This window comes from Zonotrichia albicollis, chromosome 3 (assembly GCF_047830755.1).
Source record: "Zonotrichia albicollis isolate bZonAlb1 chromosome 3, bZonAlb1.hap1, whole genome shotgun sequence".
Lineage (NCBI taxonomy): Eukaryota > Metazoa > Chordata > Aves > Passeriformes > Passerellidae > Zonotrichia > Zonotrichia albicollis.
The window spans coordinates 84327043-84344545 of NC_133821.1; positions in this window are offsets into that span (position 1 = coordinate 84327043).

Here is a 17503-nt window from a genome sequence, read left to right on the forward strand (position 1 = left end):
GATTTTGTCCAGCCTTGGAAAAAGAGAACTACATAGTGGTCTTGTTGCTACCTCCAGCTACCTCATGGACACATCTTTGAGGAAGTGGAGCAGCCCACATCCAGGGGTGAAACAGTGAAACACTGAGGGAGATGAAGTGCAGCAAGGGAAATTCCAGTTACATCCAGAAAAGAAAGTTCAGCATGATCAAATGGTAGCCCAGGTTTCCCAGAGAGATTGTGAAATCTCCAGCCTTAGAGATTATTCAGAAGTCGTCTGGATGTGGTCCTAAGGAGCCTGATGGAGACAAAGTCTCCTAAGGAGACTTTGAATTCAGCTGTGTTTTGAGAAATGGTTGGACCAAATAGCAACCTGATTTCTCTGCCTGCCTAATTTCCTGTGTAATTCCATAATCAAACCAGTAAACCTTTCAATGCTTACCCCTGCATAATATCTGAACTTTCCTGTAGAAAGTTTGGATTATAGGATTCTTCCTACCACAAATCAAGACAAAATATACATAATATATCCATAATTGTTAAACTAATTTACTTTCTGTGTAAGGAAATAGGAAAACTAAAATTCGACTACATAAATAGCACAGAATCTCTCAAAAATATAAAGGAAAAATAAAGTTTATGGTGCAAATTTACATGACATTTCATCTAAGTTGATTTCAAGTATAAGAAAGAAATGTATTTTGGTTGGTCCAGATTCAAAAGATGCAGCTTTTGTAAACATTCTTTGGCTGTCTCAATTGGATGGTTTGCAATCCCGGTAATGTCACAGAAATATCTCTGTATTCTGAAACTATTTTAAAAACATTTCAGAACACAGGGATATGACTTGGAAATACCTTCTTCACCTTGAATAGCAGTAACTCCAATATTACTAGCGGCATTATCATTCATGTCAGTGCTTTTTAACCAAAATATCCAGTGTAGTGTATTTATAGTATACCTATTAAAATCCTAAATCCCTCAGGAATTAAATGTTCTTAACTGCCTGTTCCATGTAGCCATAAGTAACTGCCTGCCATAGAAATGGATTCTGGAAGAGGAGATCATTTGGTTTTGGCCCTTTCCAGTTGCCTGTCCTTTTGGAAAGGGGGAGCCAAGGTGCTGTTCCTCTTTTGTCTGTGTATTTCCTTCCCACCTGAGATGAAAGGAATGAACATGCACTGAACCTGCCCATGTGTAATGCTAAGAAATAAGCACTGGGGAAAAAAACAAAACTGAAATCCAGTTTGGTCTGTCATGGTTTTATACATCAGCACATATCTGAGCCATGAAACTGTACTGGGCAGAGCCACCACTGTGTCACCAGCTGTCACAAGAAATTAAAGGGAACCTATTCTTTGTGAGTAGAAGGATTTCAGTACCAGTTATTTATAGAGTATGATGGTCTTGCAGTTAATAGCAACCATCACAGTGGCAGCTCTGACAACTGAAAAATGGGCATGATAATAATGAGATTTTGATAAATTTGTACTAGTTCCTGGTAACACTAAGACCATTATCTGGGAGTGGAACGTAAGTGATTTCTTTTCTGTACTTAGTCAGGAGTGCGTTTAAACTCTTGTTGATGAGTGTATACTTGCTGACTTGCTTATCTCACTGTTATGGCTAGAGTTTATAATTCCCTCTGTGATTTTTTTTTTCCTCTTCTTAGTTTTATCATCCAGTGGAGAATGAGGTGAGATGAGTACTTGTGATGTCTAGCTCATGGTAGACAACAGAATTACCTAGATACAATGGTTCAGATTCAGTTCTATTGGAAACATTCCCAGGTACTTCCTCTCAGTCATATGGATTTGGAGATGCCCAGGCAGAGTCAATACTGTAGATGCAAGCGCAGTGTAGTAGATTTTTAGCTGAAAATAATTTTGACAAATAGCCTAGTGGTTTTTCTCAACTGCAAGGCCTGTGAAGTATTTGTACAGGGAGCAGGAGCCTTATCAGCAGTGCTGACTCCAGTGCCGTTTATCAGGATTGCACATGTAGGTTAAAGCTGGGTCCGTGAGTGAACGAGCGCGAGCCTGAAACCAGGGACTGCCTGCACCTCCTGTTTACCCCAGCCCTTATCACAGAGGTTATAAAGAAGCTGTTCCACCTGAACTCACTCGGATTATAAAGAAGCAGCAAGAAATACTACTTAGCTTTGATTGCTAAGATGCCAGATACCTGAACTTTGCACTTAACAAATCTCTGTTGGCTGCAACCTTTGCACGGCACAATAAATATGTCTGCTGCGTGGCACTGAGCTCAGGGAGTTAGTAACAGAAAAACAAAGACATTACTTGAAATTAGTCATGTAAAATAACACTTAAATGCAGAAGGAAGCACTGCTGTACAGAAAATATATGGTCTAATTTGTTGAATAAAGAAGTTAATGAAGGAAAAAAGTCCTTGTATTTCAGTACTGTTAATTGATAGAAGCTTTATAGCAGTGTTTGAATTTTACTCAGACATGAAAGTGAAATGTAAATAAATAAAAAAAGGACCTTTTGCCCAGAAAAAACACTTAATGTGTTCCAACTCTAATGCTGGACTGATACCCTTTTTGGAAAACTAAAAAAGGTAAATAATGAATTGATAAACAGATAAATAATTCAAATTGTATTTTATCTGCTTTCACCTTAATTTTTTTTTACCCCTGTGAAGAGCAAAGAAAATTCATGTGATTTTTCAATAAATGTCACCTTTACATTTTTCAGTCAAGTAAACAGACCTAATTTTATAGTTTTAAGAGTTGGAATTTTAAAGAGAGCTGCCCTGGGAAGACAATTCTTTAAAGCATCCAGGCAGCATAAGTAAGTGGGATTGCTTGAAGTTGTGGCATAAATGTAAAACATAAACTGGTGTTTCCATTAGGTGCCTTTATGTATCACAAGATTCTTAAATGCTTTTGTAAACTGGCTGTAGCCATTGCTCTCTTTTCTTCGGGTTTTATTGTTTTAGATTAGAAAAACTAAGTGCAAGCTATTAGCAAAACATTATTCTTTAAAACAAAATAAACCCAAATAAACCAGGCGTAAATTTCAGAAATATTCATGTTGTTAATTCCCAGTATTCATACTTATCTGGTTGTTTTTCACATTCATGTTTTATGGGTAGATTGCATAGAATACTGTTTATGGAAGTGCACTGGATTTGCCCAAAGCCTGAATTTCATCCATTTGCTCTCAAAGGGCAAGGGAAAAAAGAACCGCCTTTGGGTACATGATATTGAATGCAGTTAGGATTTCAAGCAACAGAGCTCATTAGAGTTGTTTATATAAATCTTATCTGGGCACCTACAGTTTTGTGAGTGCTTGTTATTTTAGTGAAAACTTAATTTGGTGCCAAAATGCTTTATGTTCCCTGAAGCATCACTGTCCTGGCTTCTCTGTTCAGGCTGTTTATGATTTCCAAACAAGGCATTTCAACCTCAGCTTCTCTGGGAGGTCAGTTCAACCAGTGGTCTCCCGGCACCTCTAACACACATGGACAGCATTTATTTCAACACAAAGTACAGCAGTCACAGACAGTTTCATCCAAGAGTACAGCTGGAGGAAGCATCAGACTTGTGTATAACAGTCTAGAGAGTTAAACCAACTGTCCAGGAAATGGGAGTTAGGATTTCCAGACTCTCCTCAGTCCATACATGTTCTATCTGACTTTTCTCAGCTTCCAGGTGACTGTTCAGCCCCTTAGCTGTTAGGCAACCATGTGAAGCAAACCAGTTACCACTTCTCTTACTCAATAATTTAGAAAATTAATCTGAAGAAAATTTTATTTTTATTCAGATATTAGGTCTGTGTAGCTCAGCCCTGCATTGCATGCTGTGTCAAAATTCTTCCCCAGACAAGCAGTTGGGCAAGCAAAGAATACCAGGCTAAGCTTTGTTTCCTACAAAGGTAGGTAGCATTGACAAAAGAAGGCTATCTTTTGCCACCATCTTTTCCATTTCTAAGGAAGTGTTAATAATAGTGATAGCATACTGATTCTTTGAATTGACCTTAGCTTAAAATACTAATTTTCATACTTAATCTTACTTGTTCTTTAGTGGAGAAGACACTGTAACCCTTTTACTTTTCTAAGTGCGCAAAATAAAAGCAAAGAAATTAAAAAGAAACAACCAAAATAAATAGGGGAAAAACCAACCAACCAAAACAAAACAAAACTAAACCTAACTAACAAAAAAAAACACAAAGGAAATAAGAGGAAACAAAATAGCCAAACCATGAATAACTAAACTTCCGCAGTGACAGCTGCCAGTGTTTCAGGGGTAAAAGGACAAGACACTTATTTTAACTATTATTCCGGTTGTCTCTATTATGAAGAAGAGACAGGGGAATAAGAAATGGATTGTGATTCAGGTAGATACTCTAAAAAGGAGTAAATCACTTCAGATGATATGAAGATGCAACTACATTCACTTCTTAATCTGGAGCAGCACATGCTCCTAAAGAAAACCCCCCCTTACTCTGCTTTGATTCACATCAGAGTTGTCTTGGGATGCACAAACTGGATTCCTTTGAAATGAGATTAAAGCAGGAGTGCACTTTAAGATCTCCAGTCCTTGCATTGTCTGTGGGACCAAATAAAAACTGGTCTGAAGTCTGCAAATGTGCCTGCTTATGGCTGCTGAGTCCCCAGCATGGGCAGTTCTGCTCTGCATGGTCACTGCTTTGGGTATGCAGCACTTGCAGGTGAAGGAGTAGAATGCTTAATGCCCAGGAATAAGTACATATTTCTAATGTCTATAATTGAATCTCAAAAGATTTGTCAGATCAGTGTCCAAGAACAGGAGGCTGAATAGGATCAGTTAATCTCAGGACTTTTTCTACTTTTGTGTTAGGCATCACATAAACCTGCTCCTCCTTATTGTCAATGTGTGACAAATCCAAGGTTCAGTTCCAAAAGAGTAACATTTTGAAAGATTAATATGAAGTTCTTTCTATCGTTAGTATTTGTTGTGCCTCACATAATTTTTTTCCTGTTAGGAATGTGATCACCATTTTTTACCACTTATGCTGTTTTTAGGAGTGGTAGATGTAAAGTGCAGATAGAGCATAAGGATTGTAATCAAATTGTGGTCCACCTAAGAAATCCCTGAGCAAAATACTGTATTTATTAAAACAAAAAAACTAAATATTGGTGTTCAGCTTTTAGCTCTGATAAAGACTCAATATATACTGGCTTCAGGAGTTATTTAATGTCAGCTAAGCTGATCTTGCTGTTGACATATATATGCTTAAATCTATGGAGATGTGAACTTAACCTGACATTGAGTTGCATTTGCTGCAAGCTGGGAGTGAGCACAGGGAAAATTACTCTGGTAACTTTTCAACCAAACCTTCATTCTAGTCCTAGTGGATAAGCATTCAGTCATATGAGAAAACCTTACAGCCATGTACGTTGCATATTATTTCTTTAAGATAATAGGGATTTATATGCTTTATGATTCACTATAGAGCAGTGGGAATGGTTCATGACCTAAACTACATTAAGCTGCAAACCCCAAGATTTTGAATCATCAGTTCTGTGATTTATGTTTAACAGACAAAATTTTCTTTCCACCTCTTTGTAGATAGAATAGTGTGGTACTCACTGGCACTCATAGAAACAAATGGTTAATGGTGAGGATAGCAAAATAAGCTTTGTAGAAACAGTGGTCACCAAATAAATGTTTAACTAAAATAAATTTGCCCTAGATTTATTTGGCAAAATAACCAGGACACTGAAAAACACACAGAAGTTTTCCCAGCACCTTTCATTCCCTTTTCATGGAAAACAATAGTTTAAAATTCAAGAAAAAGTGTTCCAGTCTCAAAACACTTTGCTTTCTATTAGTATGTTTTCATGAGAAATTCTTCTTAAGTCTGTAGAGAATTTTCTAGGAAAAGTTTTCTGTCTTTAGAAATTATTTAAAAACTCATCAAAAACATGGTGAATTTCAATTTGAAAGAGACGAGTTCAGTGTTTTGCTTTGGGTTTTGGGGTGAGTTTTTAAATTTTGGTTTCATTTTATGGCTTTGCTCTTTTTTTTTGTGATGCATCTTTAAATATTTGTGGCTTCTGCATAGTGTTGTAAAGGAGCAGAAGTGCAAATCCACCACTGGGAGGGTCCATGGCAACATGGCACATAACTGCTTTAGGCAGAGGATTCTAGGAGAGCTGTAATCCCAATAGACCCTGAGTGTAACTTTGGGCCAAAAACTGTATTTCAGTAGCCTTTACCTGCTGTCACCTATTTGGTTTGAGAGGCTCAATCTGAGCATTTTTTGTGCCAACCCTTGTCCAAATCAGAGATCTGTTAGTGTGCTGATAATACAAAAATGGAGAAACTGGGATTTTTTGGCTTAATCTCTTCCCTTAGCAGATTTTTTTTTAATGGCTAAGTAGTGAAATCTTACAGGCCTGAAAGCTTCTTGAAGGCCCTTCCTAAGGCGAACTGTATTGCTCTCTGTGAACAAAAACTCAAAGGATGAAATCCTGGCTCTCTTGTAGTTGATGGCAAAACTCCCATTGACTTCAATGGGGATAGGATTTCTTCCAAAGTGCATGGAGTATTCCCAGGTCCAAATGTAAGCACACCAGCTTATTAATAAATGCACAGTAACACAGCAAGCCAAAGGCAGTATAAATACTTCCATGGAGTGTGATTCAGTTTAAATGCCAATAACAGACTTACTTCTGGAATCTGTGAGGGATCCAGATGCCACAGCTAAGATCTCTCACGTTCAAACATCTGGATTCACTGATTGCTATTCAAAAGGAAATAATTAATAAAGAAAAAGTGGCAGAGTGGTGCTATATATCTAATGGCACAGGACTTTATGGTGATTACGAGCTTTTTTCTAATGTTTAAGTAAGTGAGAACTGGATTCCTTTTCTGCAGTCCTTACTCTACCTTTTTCCAAGAGAAAGTGAAAAATAACAACTGGAGTTAACAGAGTGCATATGAAAATGTCAAAAAGTTTTAAAATTGCAGTTGAAAAATACAAGAGAATATGAATATTTTAATTAATATCTTTTTCATTGTATTGCTATCTCTACAAAATAGCTGGCATTTATGTCTATGTTTGAGTTAGAGATGAGTATCCCACTATTAACTGCTTTATACCAAAAAAACCCCAAATCATATATGGTCTGGGGACATCTTTCCTGTATGGAGTTAACTGAGGCTTAGGGCAGTGGTCTGTTCATTTTCTATCTGCTTCGAAAGAGCACATTTGCTAATTAATTTGATTCAAATAAGAAAATTGTCTCATACAATCGTTGAATTTGCATGTTAATTTTCAATGTCTCTTATCAAAGAAAAGTCTTGAAATTGTTCTTTCTGCCTGTAAGTGCCACAGAAAAGATATTTCATGCCTGAGAGAGAGAGAGCGAGGGAGCAAAAGGGAGAAGTCTTTTACATAAGCTGTTTTTTCTGTTTTTTTCTTTCCTATCTTTGGAGACTGGTGACCCTAACCAGGGGATGCAGCAACAACCTTTAACAGTGGACTGATAAGCCTGTGAAGTAATCACCTTTTGTCTAATCATTTCCACCACCATCCTGTAATGAAAGCATTTGCAAGGCAGGGAGCTAGTCAGTAAAAAAAATTTCTTTGCACTCATTGCTACATGATTTTTAGTTTAGGAAAACTATTTTTACCAGCTTGTATAATCATATGAAATGCATCATACTAAGACTGCACTAGAAATTCTTACATGTTCTTGTGACACAGGCCTTCAAGCAGAGCTCATTTTTATACTGCAGGTATCAAACACAAGCAAATGCTGACTTCCTCTCAGTTGTAATTTATGTTGAGTGGAGAACGTCACACATGAACTCTGTAGTTTTTTACAGTGAGTTTTATATTTAGTTTCTTCTTTTTAAATGCCTTTGTTATCTGTTAGGTTAAAAAGTTTATGCTGTGTTTACTTTGATCTTTCTTCATTTTATCCCATGTACTTTGCTCCTTGAGCCCTTCCTCAGACTGAGCTCAGCTTGGCATATGTTCTGTGTGGCAAGGCTGCAGAGCATGGAGATGATCTTGAACTCAGTGATCGTGGTTCTGTTCTCAGGCAGAGCCAGCCCAGGCTGAGCTCAGGGCACCTTTGCTGCCAGTCAATCACCCAGCTTCTAAGGTGGGCTTTGCTGCTTTGTTGGCATGACTGGCAACAATCTAAAATTGCCCCTCCCTCTATTTTACTGTTAAAATCAAGAATTGGTACTTGGATGGTAGCAAGACACTAGAAAATTAAAATCTTAGCAGATTTACTGCTAATGATGCTGCAATAATTGCTGTTGTGTATTTCTTTAATGTCTGTAACTGCAGAAATAAATTGAATTCAGATTCAAAGACAAAGTAGTTTTGATGACACTGCTTGCTTTCTCAGAGATATTCCATGGAAGCAGCTGCTGCTCTGGCCAAGAAGCAATTGTTCTAAGCCTGTGCCTCTCTTCGGGGTTTCACATGAACTCCCAGTCAACACAGGACACACATTTCACATGCAGTGAAACGGTATATCAGGAGCTATACCTTTAAGCAATTTCATATACTTGAGGAAATTTCACCATTGTGGCTAAGAACTCTGAAAACTAATTTATTCCACAGGTTTTCAAATACATTAGTGGACAAAAAGCATCTCACTAGTGCCTTTTAAAATGCACCCCAAAAAAGAATTAAATGTATCACTGAACATCCAAACATTTGGCCAAAGAAAGCCAAAAGTTTTTTAAAAGTTTTTTTTTTAATTTTAATTTTTTAAAAATGTTAAGCTTCTAAGTCTGTAATAAGTATTGGAAGTTGATTTTCATTCAATCAACTTTGTAATCAACTTTTTAAAATTTAATGGAGGCTTGATTCTGAAAAAAATCTCTGTAGTACTTATTTTAATTGGTTACCTGTGCACTCATATTTAGAGCAGTTAGCAGCCTCGTTTTAGTTACTACAGTCTTTCAAAATCCTTCCCAACATTACTTTTTATGAGTTTGTCTATGTTTATATCAGATATATGACTTACGAATATCTGTCTTTTAACTGTGTCCATGACATAATGAGTTTTCCACAGTTTAATTTATACCTGTGTTAATGAAGCACAATGTACATGTTTTTCCGCCAAATCATCTGAATATCATTTCTTGGTTGACATAGGCAGCCAGCTATACGCCAATAGAAAACAAATCTTTATTAATAATAATTATCATGAGTAATGGCAGCATAATAGAGTAATACACACACACACAATCCTGCAAATGTGAGTAGTCACTACTTTCTACCAGCAAAGTGTCAACATTAATTTGCAACATTTAGTACTTTATTAAGCTCTTTGCATTGCCATTACATTTCCCAAATTATAACCAGAAAGATAAATTAAAGTTTTGTGGGAGTTTTGGGAATTCCGTTGTCATTGAACAGTTGATTGAAATGCCTTCTATTCCTTATAATTCTTGTCGCAAAATGGTATGGATTGCCAGGTGTATCCTAATAAGCAGTGATCCAGAAAGTTGTTTTTTTAATAAAATTCCTTTAAAATGAAAATTACCACTGAAGGGAAGAAAAAATTATGAGCACTTTGAAAGAAAGGGTGGCCAGGTGTGACTGTCAGCAGAGGTGGCTAAACCTTCTTGCTGAAGGGAGCTGGGATAATCCATGGGAATGAATCTCTTTAAATCCTGTTCACCACTTGCTCCAGACCTTATCAAATAGTTCAAAGGAAATTATTTTAAATATTATTCCTCTTCATTAATTAATAATAAGTAATGTTTAATAAACACAGTGTTTCATGCAGGCAGTGTTCTTGGGAGCAGGCTGCCTGACTGGTTTATTAGATGATTTATAAGAATAACATAGTCACATTTAACTAGATACCTTATTGAAAATGGCTGTTTTCTACCAGTTTCTGTCATTGTAGGATAACGGGTCTATTTTAATATTGTTTTGCATTATAAAAGCATTTCTTTTTGTTTGAAATGTAATGAAACCAATTTCTTTCATGAAGACAAAATTTGACTAAAGATTTTGAGGGAAAGGAAAAACATGTCCAATTGTGGAACAGTTGGTCTGACAGAAGTCCTAGACTTGTTGCTATGATTGTGTGCATTTTTTTCTATATAACTGGTAGCCCTATCTACATCACTAATTGCAGAAACTATGGAATCTATATGTAAAAATATAATAACCCTTAGACACCTGATTTCTATTGATAAGCAGTTCTTGGTGCCTTTGAAATTATTTCTTTTTGTCTTCATCTGTGGTTGTGCATTCCCTGACATAATCATGAATCTAATAATGAAACATAAAAAGCGCAATACTGGACTTGAGTATTTCAATGTCATGAACTTTATTAATGTGTGTTTTTCTCCATAGTTGTTTGCCATAGATATCTACAGTTTGTATTTTAGAAGCATTCCTAAAATCTTTGGTGTAGGTTGTTAGTAGGACATTTTTTGTCTTTTTATTTTTCTAAAAACCCATCAGTGTTCGAGGAAAAATACCATCTGATGTTGCAATGAGTGGCTTCACCTTTCAGGGTAATGTTTAACCGTAGGTGTAAATGTGCACAAACAGAAAAGCTTTTCTGTAAGAACTCTGTAGTTTTAGTCTAAGAAGCAGAGAATGTGTATTTTCATCATTCTCTTAATTATTTCTGCTTAGCTAAGTTCTGCAGCATTTCTGAAGAAAAAAAATAAAATTGGAAACTGCTATCAAAATCCTTAGAATCATAGTCCTGCTTCCTGTCACAAACAACTGTGTTTTCTTCTGCTGGTCATAAATGTATTAAACTAGGCTCTAAAAATGTTTAGGTTTGGTTCCTTAAATGCCACTGTTTTTCTGCAAAGGCTCATAAACTAATGCATAATTTCCAGTCTTCGGCCTTGATGTACCATTGTCTGCTTTATTTTGCGCCTGTAACACCACCATCCTTAAGCTTATATGGCTCCTCTCTCTTTCTGTCAATTTACAGGGATCAGTAATCACCCTCTTAGACTTTTCTAGGATAGATGTGTCAGGCTGCTTTCTCTCTTCTTAGAGAAAGACGTTTTGCTTCCATATTGATTTGCATGGTCGTTCCATTCCCATCTAGTTTGAATTCATATTTGCTGAATATAAAGAACAAGAAGTGCTTATAGTGTTCTGCATGAAATCCCAGAGGTATCAGGGAAAATAAACAGCAATTATGATTATATTGTAGTGTATAATAATACCACCAGTACAATACTTTCAATTCCTCCTTTCTGCTCCTAAATGAATGACCTTTCCTTTTTTACTACAGAAACTGATTCCTAATATTTCAATTAAGTTAATTTACTTCCTTCCTGGGCCACTTTCTGACCTCTTCCATGCTGACTATATCCTAGATAACAGAGAGATGTGATAGGATTCAGTCTCAGTTTTAGGTTTGCTCTTTGGCTAGGTTGCTTCCCATCTCTAATGGCAATGTCATTGTGAAGTATCTCTATCACTAGAAAGCATCACAGCAGTTCTGCCACTGTGTGTGCCCCAAGCTCTGATAGAGAGTTGAGTTTAATGCCAATTTAATTTTCAGACCAAGCTTAACAGTAGCTTTCTGTCAACTACTTTCTTCCTATCCTTCCTTTGCTGTTTTTTTTCTTGCGGCGTTCATACATTCCCTCTGGAGTTTTGACACAACTCCCTCAACCTTCCAAGACAGAATTTTTTGCCTCTCCTCTTCTTAGTCATTGTTAATATTGTATTATATATTTTTATATTTAAATATTTATATTCTGTTGAAATATTTTAACAGTATTTTCTGACATTTTTGATATGATTTATTCAGTTAGGCTAGGAGTTCTTAATTTCAAGTTTTATCCTCTTGTTTAATATGGAAATTCTGGAGCAGTATTGCTCTAAAGAAATTACATTCTATTTCCAAGTGCTGAAGATCAGTCTCTTAATTTGATTTTTTTTCCCTAACAATATTCTCTTTTCATAAATGCTCGTTGTTGGCTGACATTGTTGGCTCTGATTCCTAGAAATTCATAATCTACCTATTTTCCTTCCCTTTTCAAGTTTTTATTCTCATTTGTAATTAAAATTCTCTGCAATTGCACTAGAAGAATTACTGGAGATAACACTTTCTTGACTGTTTTCGCTAAACTGAACTAAATAGAACTACTTTAGTATGAAACCAGCAGAAGCATTGCTTTCCACTTACCTAAAATTTAATAGAAAGTTTTTCAGGTTTCCTCAATTTTTATCTCATATCCTTACTTTTATTTAGCATTGTATATTTTTGTTTACTGCCTACACTTTGATGACAAAATATAATTATTTGATGCCTTATTGACTAATTCTAGGCAAGCTGCTTCCCAGGTTTTTTAGATCCGGCCTCTCCCAGATTTGAGAGGAATTGCATTATTTCTCCTCCCTGCTTTTCTTTGGTCCTTGGGTGATGGCATTCCATTGCAATTCTCTGTATATTATCTTCATGTCTTCTTGGACTCTCCTCTCCCAGGCTACACCTACACTGGGAAACTAAGCAAAACCCTTAATTTTTTGACCCTTACTTTTTCTCACTACTAAATACAGAATCAACAGCAGGGTTTAGTGCCCAGGCACTATTTCATACTTCTCTCGTGTCAGGAATCATTCTCAGTACACAGCTTGCATGTGAGCATTTCATGTCAATGAGAGGATTTAAGTTGATGGACATGGATTGTGCTATGACCCTTTGACCCAGAAAATTATCCTTGGCCCATTTTATGTGTGAGCTCATTTTTTAGGTACAAACAAACCCAACCGTCCTCATCAACCTTTCCCCCTGTTACTAGTTTAATTTCTTGTTTTTGCCAGACACTTTCTGTTTGTGTCTTTCATATTGTCCACTACAGCAAATCTGTTTGTCAAAGCAGTCTTTCTGTAGCAAGGGGTGTCTGAATTTCTCTTCATGCAATTTACTATCTGCATTTCTGGACATCTTTAGGTGTGTGAATATTTGAGCATCATATTCACTCTCCTAAATTCTGTGTTCCATCCCTACTTGAACACCATCTTTCCACTCTTCTGATATTTTTCCTCTTATATTCTAATTTTTCAAATATGTCGCTTCATCCAAGTAGTCATCCAGAGATAATACACCTCCTTGCTTTCTGGACCCACTCTCTCCTAACCATCATCACCTTCTCTCTATGGACCCAAACTTTGAAGAAATAGGAGGAAAATCCCATCCAAAGTAACCTGTTTGTAGACTATTTGACTGCTGACCATTTGGTGTTTCAATCTAATCCTGCTTCTGTGCTTTGGCTGAGTTGGATGTCCATCAGCAGTCATTAAAAGCTGAAAATTTCCAGCACTGGTTGACCTAAGAGCTGGTAAGCCCATATGTAAATCCACCTCAGAATAATATTTTTACCAAAGTGTAAAGTCATGGGAAAATTTAAAGCACTTTCCCAACATAAATCTCAGGTAACTGAAATTCAACATTAGGCTTGATATTAATCCCATGAAAATGAATAATAAAAATGCTAACTAGAAATTTTAAGCACAATTTCAATTTCAAAGCCTTGGAGAAGTTTAACATTCTCATATTTACCTCCTTTAAACTCTATCATCCATCAACAAGTAACGTCATTCTACCCTCTACGTTCTCCCTCAATTCTACACTTTTGAATGCATCAGGAATTATTCCACTTAAGCACAGAAAAACAAATGTCCACCTATGTAAGCCTGTTAAGTGAAAATTCTATGTGAGGATGCAGCTGTATCTTTTCTTTTCCAGCCCCACCAGAATCAGACCTCATGAATTACTATTAAGACTGAAAGATGGATTTTTATCGAATATAAAGTAGACTTACAGAAACAGATACACTCTTTCCACAGCAATGTAAGGTGATTCTGAGAGGTATGCTGGAAACTATTAGAAGGAGCTATAGAATTACCTTGCTCTGAAGGGAAATTTGTAGTTCATGTGCTTAAGCATGGCAGTTTGGACCATTTCAAAACTGTTATGTGTGATGTAGGTGTGTGCAGGTAATAGAAATATTTACATTTGCATTGTACTCTGTGGAGATCTAAGTGTTTAATCAGATGAGTACCTAATGCTATCTGAGCTTCCTTGTGTTCCTCAACAATGGCAGCTATTTTATAAACAAGTGTTTATAAACTTTTGATGTGGCAGCTGGAAACCAGACAAGATCCTCTAGGATATGAATTTATTTAAGGTCTTCAAGTTTGAAAATACATAAATTACATCCTTTCTGTATTCTTGCATTGTTGTATCCACCTGCTTCAGTATCTTTAGGTTGTATTCAGATCACCAGCTCAGTCAAGAGAAGTCTTCTTTCATATCTTTGTAAAACACTACTTCACAGTCCAACCAGAATAGGACTTCCAGGAGGTAAGCAAAACCAGAAGGTACATTAATAAATATATTTAAACCTGAGATCTCAAAAGCTACCTGTGGGTCATACTTATTCTTCAGTTTTGTTTAATTAGATTAGGTTTTACATTCAGATATATTGCCAACTTTCTAGTTCATTGAATGCAAGATTGAAGGCTTGTGTATCTAGTATACTTTCATCCATGGTGGATTGTCTTGTTTGAGCTTCAGCTGCTAGCTGAGATGGCTACAAATCTTCTGTAAAATTCATATATTGTTTCCAGCCACCATACAAGTGTCCTTGATAGCCAAGGAGCTAAAAATACATTTGGCTGGCCCTGTGTCATGAGTGGATTTCACACACAGGCACCTTCCAAATGTCTTCAGTACTGCAAGAAGAGTAGACCCTCAGTGCTTTTAATTGGTTTGTGTGTCTTTATCTTAGTTCTTCTTATCTGTTTTTCAAACCACACAATTAGAGCCTCTTCAGTCTCTCTCAGATAAGAGGTGGTGTGGCTCTGACCTGTGTTTCTCTGATCCTTCTTAGCTTCCAGCACATGTTCATTGAACTGGAACCACTGGAACTGAATAATAGCTCTGTTTGCTTTCTATTATTTTTATTGTTGCTGCTGAGAACATATCATTGCTTGCATTACTACAGTACTGATATATTATTTTAACACTGTTCTCCATTTTCTTGCTTCATTATGTTACTTTTCTTTTTTTACACCTCTACACATTGACCACAATCCTGAAGTGCTCGCAACTATATGCATGTTCTCTGCCCACCAAATCCTTACTGTTATGATGGAATTCATCTCACCTGAATTTAACATCTGAATATTGGAGGCCTGAAGTCTACTCTACACTAGGAAACAAGCCACAAATGTTGCATCCCGAGCTTGGGAAATGGGCAGAGGGATGTTTCAGGAAGCTCCACAGTAAAGCACTCTGAGGTTATGCATGGTTTAATGCCACAAAAGTGAGCACTTTAGGAGCTGAAGTGGTGTATGATAAGAATCTGCTAGGTTGTCCTAGCAAAGGAATTCTGGAGACGATAATGGATTACAAGGGCTTAGTGAACAGGGAAATGAGGAGATTTCAGCAGTGTGGCACTAAAGCAAGACAGCAAAATTCTAGCTATTAGGAAGAAGTAAAGATAACAATGAGATAGTGCGTGGTATGGGTAATGTGCTGAAACAGAAAATAGGAAGAAGAAATGGAAGAACAATATTAGAAAATAAAATTCTTTAGGTGCAATTGTGGCAAAGAAAAAATAAACAGGGGTACTGGATACAAGGAGAAAATGGTAAAAGGTCAAGAAATAGAAAGCAAAATGTGGGGCAGTCAACAGAGAAATAGCTGCTGAGAACATCAGATGACAACAAAGAGGCAACTTCAGAATAGAGCCCAGTCCTTCTGTCAGATAGATTAACATAACTCCATCATGGTCAACCAATTCATTCTTGCAGATAAAATGACCCTACTGTTACATGTCTCTTCCTTTTTCATTAAAATAAGGCCTAATTGGCATGCCGATATGTTGGAAGTATATGCCAAAAAGTCTAAATAAGAAATCCTCACTCTTGCCAACCAAATAAATAGTTAGATATTTTATTTACCTTGACTAAGCATGTTTACAAAGAACTTGAAAAAAAATTAACTTCTGAAAGTTTTCTTTCTGTTACTAAATAACATCTGAACTGAATACTATTTGAACAACAGGATGTTCCCAATTTTTTTTTTCCTGAGCTCCTGCTGCTATTGAAAGATAAACCTTAACCTATCTTCACAGTTTATACCTTATCTTAGTGTTAAATGAGGTTTGGTTTCATTTGAGTGATCAGCATAATGAATCACTACACTGCTGATAGCAGAGACAATTGGACAGTCATGCACTAACATGAGACAAAATGCTCCTGAAATCTTTGAATAAAGAAGTTTTAGCTTAAGGGGCAACTGTCTTCAACTCACTATTATCCTGAGAGGCATGTTTTCCACAGATGTCATGGGCTGATTTTTAAAGCTGCAGACCCCAAAGCAGAAGCTCTGTACAGAATCCTGTTACGATGGCAGTCTAGCCCTGGGACATCATCCAATGGGTAGGCAGGGCCAGCAAAGGGTAGCATGCTTATTTCCAGCACCATTCTTTCTGACTCTGTGGTGGAGTTAAAAAAAAACAGATTTTACTGAGAAAAATGTAGTGATATTGGAAATAATTTTTAACCAAATCTTTAGATTTGGAACCCCCTTGATTTATCAGAAGTCTGTATTAATCGATGTATGGAAGTTTGTATCTGTAGACAAGTAAGGAAATAACCGTTCCACATGTAAGATATTTACAGTAGAACTCCTATTTGCTGTGTGAAATAATAGAGACAATTTACTATACTGAATAAATACACCTCTCTCATGCTGATTTATATTCCATCAAGGTTATAATTCATCAAAACTGAACTTCCTTTGCAAACATATAACTGTTACTAATATGACTTTTAGGAGACACATTTCCTTCTTCAGAAATACAATAACAACAAAAAAAGTCTTATCCTAGTTAGAAGACTGATAATTTTTTTTGAAGTCCAAACTGATAATAATAGAATCATAGAAACACATAATCAAGGAAAATAAATAAAATAAAATAAAGTAAAATAAATTAAATAAAATGAATTAAAAAATCATGAAGTACAGCAAATGCTTTACTTACAAAAATACATTAAAATACATTGCAAAAGTTTAGATTTTACAGCATATTTTAGATGTCTTGTTCCTGTGATAGGGAAATACGTAGTATTTTTATGCACCACAATATTGTCCATATATTGTCCCATCCAATTAAGAGTACAATTATTTAATGCACTAATATTACCTTAGTATTAAAATATATTAAAATATATTTAAAATATCGTTTTTGTTTCTGTTAGTTTTATGTTCATCTAGGGTGGTGTATTGCATTTAGAAAGGAACTCAGAGGTTAAAAAATCCTTTCTTTTCAGATGCCTTTTAAAAATGAATGATTTTGGATACCATCAGTAGTTTGTACTGTTTAACCAGTAAAATACTCAGGTGTATGGGTGAGCTGAAGATATTTCAATGATGCAAGCCATGTTTAGAGATAAAAGGCAGGGATTTTTTCAAATCTCTGTGACTCTTGGCCTGTCCTATAATTTAAAATCCCAACCACTACAATAATGTTTCTAATTTTG